This window comes from Cololabis saira, chromosome 18 (assembly GCF_033807715.1).
Source record: "Cololabis saira isolate AMF1-May2022 chromosome 18, fColSai1.1, whole genome shotgun sequence".
NCBI classification, from domain to species: Eukaryota; Metazoa; Chordata; class Actinopteri; order Beloniformes; family Belonidae; genus Cololabis; species Cololabis saira.
In genome coordinates, this window is record NC_084604.1 from 36,437,785 (window position 1) to 36,440,733 (window position 2,949).

A 2,949-nucleotide genomic window follows, 5' to 3' on the forward strand; every position below is an offset into this window, starting at 1 on the left:
GAAGATGAAGGTTTTTACGTCTGCAGACAGTTCAGATCAGAACAAACATTCACAGACTCTGAGGTTCAACTGTCTGTTAACATCAGTAAGTACTAATATAATAGTATGTTCAGCTTGAACTTTCTCGTAAAAAAAAACTTGTATCATTTAAATAATTTTGGTTCCAGTGAAACTTAAACATAAATCCACTGATTTGTTTAAAGTTTAAACATCAATGTGTAAACGTGAGATGATTCGCTTATTGTGTGTTTATTAAGCAATCTAAATCTAAAATAAGCATAAATAGTTTCTGTCCTAATGTGAGATGTCACCCTGAAAGCTTCTCTCTACTGTTTCAAAGTAGTTTGATCAGAATCTACTTTATTGGACAGTTTATCGACACAAATGAAAAATTTGGCTTCTGTTAACTTTCTGTCTGTTTACAGAAAGTTAACTTTACAATTTAACAATATAACAACATTAAAATAATTTTGGTTTGAGTGAGAAACATAATTTAACAAACAAATTTATCTAAACTAAATGTTCTTGCAGGAGCTTCAACGGCCACAAAGATGACAACAATCCCTCCACCACCATCAACAACATTCACCTCTGCTAGAAATGATGAAACAGGTTTGTCATTTATGATATGATTTATGATAACACAATAACTAAACTCATCATTAGTTACTCAATAATTACAATCTGTGTGTATTTTTATTTAAAGTGTCATTTTCTGTGTTTTTTGACAGTTTTTTGAGTGTTTCAGGTTCATTTTGTTTTTCTTCAGAACCAGAAGATCACATTTACACGTTTAGAAGTTTAGAGCATCAATCAGAAGGATTGATGGAGTCCAGATAGTTTGGAAAATGATTGGAAAACTACAGTTTCTCCTTTAAGTTTGTTGCTGATGTTTTTCCTACTTGACATTGTGTTAAACACCAAAATGAAAAAAAGAAACTGTTTGTAAAAGATGCTCCAACTGGCTGTTGAGCAATTCATCAGGTACATTTGTTAAGAAACATCTGGGTGATAATTACATCTTTATTCCAGTAGTGGCGGAACTCATGTTGCTGTTTTTAAAATTAATTTTAAAACCATTTTGTACACACAGCTTCCATCCATTTGCTTATTTGTCTATTAATTTATTTATTTAAAAACAGTAGGTTTTAAAATGTCGTGTGTGAGGAACCCGAGGTTTAATTTACGTGACTTTAAACCATCGCAGAGGCAAGATTATGCAAAATAAGTTCCAGTGAAACCACATTTTCAGGAACATGTAGTTTCTTCTGAATTTAAGTTTAAATGGGCAAATGATTTCAGATTATAGCAGCATACAGCACTTGATTGTGTTGGAAGGTCTTTGGTGGAGAAGGGTCTATGTTCCCGTGGGTGTGGCAGCTCTCTCCATCATCGTTGTGTCAGTTCACATCTGGACAAAAACTAACGGTGAAAACATGAACACATGAAACTTTCATCAAGAAAATGTTGGATTCGGTGAAAACTAAAAATGGCTCTTTTTTGTATTTTCAGGTAACAAGACTGATCATAACAAAACTGTGAGTTTTAAATCTTCATCATTCATTTTCAATTAAATTATAATAATGAACATATTGGGAATCTTTTGGAGATGAAAGTAAATAACTGACAAAGAAATCTGGACACCAAGTGAAAGACTGACGGGTATCTGAACCTCTGTGCTGTGTTTTCCAGGTGATCAGTGATGAAGAGGATGGTGATGATGATGTGGTGACCTATGAAAATACCGAAGCCCTGCCTGCTTCTGTTCAATCCACAGATCAATAAATCAGCTGGAAAAACAGATCTGACCTGAGCAGGAATGAACTCCAGCTTACCTTGGTACAGAATGGAAAAAAAAGGCTTTGTTTCCTGTATTTCTGCATAAACTGGGACTATAGTAAAACAAAATAATTTTCTTTAAGTGAGATGGTAATACCTTGTTCCTAGATTTATACATGAATTGTGCAGTTTGGAATTCCACTATGTCAAAAAATTTGATTATTTTATAATTGAAGAATAATTAATTAGTGTGTTCACAAAAACCGGCCTTATGAATTATCCTTATGGCTCTTTTCTGCAGTATGAATAGTGGTTGCAGTGAACTTTTATTAGTATTTCCCCAAACCTCTAAACAGTAACTTAGATAAGGCAAAACCAGGGAACAGAACAGAATGCAGAGTGATTTGTTATCCAGGAATTGCTTTGCTTTGGCCAGAACTGAGATGCCTCTAGATACTTTGTTGTTGATGTGTTTAATATGAGATTTCCAGCAAATCTTGTCATCTATAATTACCCCAAGAAATGTAGTTTCATGTACTCTTTCAATGTTTACACCCTCGATCTGTACCTGTGCTTGATTGTTTTTATTGTTTCCAAATACCAAATACCATAATTTTTGTTAAGTTTAAGTTTAAGTTTAAGTTTAAGTTTAATGATAACTTGTTATTGTCAAACCATTTTTTAATTTTGCCAAATTCTGAAGTAATATTGTCCAAAAGTTGCCGTAAATTCTCACCAGAGTAAAATATATTTGTGTCATCGGCAAATAGTATGAATTTCAGTATTTGTGATATTTAACATATGTCATTCATATTCATATGATGAATAGTTTAGGACCCAACACTGACCCCTGGGGGACTCCACACTCAATGTCCAAACATTGTGACTGATTTTCTCCCATCTTTACAAATTGTTTCTTGTTCTTTAAGTAGCTTCTGACCTACTGTAATGCCAACCCCCTTATCCCATATAGTTCCAATTTATTGAATAATATTTCATGATTTATTGTATTGATTGTTTTTTTTAGATCAATGAATAAACCAATTGTGTATTTCTTTTCATCTATGGAATTTGTGGTTCCTTCAATGAGTTCAATTACAGCTTGTGCCGTTGTCCGGGTTTTTCAGAATCCATACTGACTGTCAGAGGGTAAATTGTGTTTATCTATAA

At 33.2% G+C, this 2,949-nt stretch overlaps 1 long non-coding RNA gene across 1 annotated transcript; it reads left to right on the forward strand.

Annotated features, from left to right (window-relative positions):
- The first annotated feature begins 551 nt into the window (after positions 1-551).
- Positions 552-2,372, forward strand: LOC133418501 (uncharacterized). The gene is made up of 3 exons (XR_009770451.1): positions 552-612; positions 1,513-1,538; positions 1,693-2,372. It is a non-coding gene; the product is annotated as an uncharacterized LOC133418501 (long non-coding RNA).
- Positions 2,373-2,949: the final 577 nt, after the last annotated feature.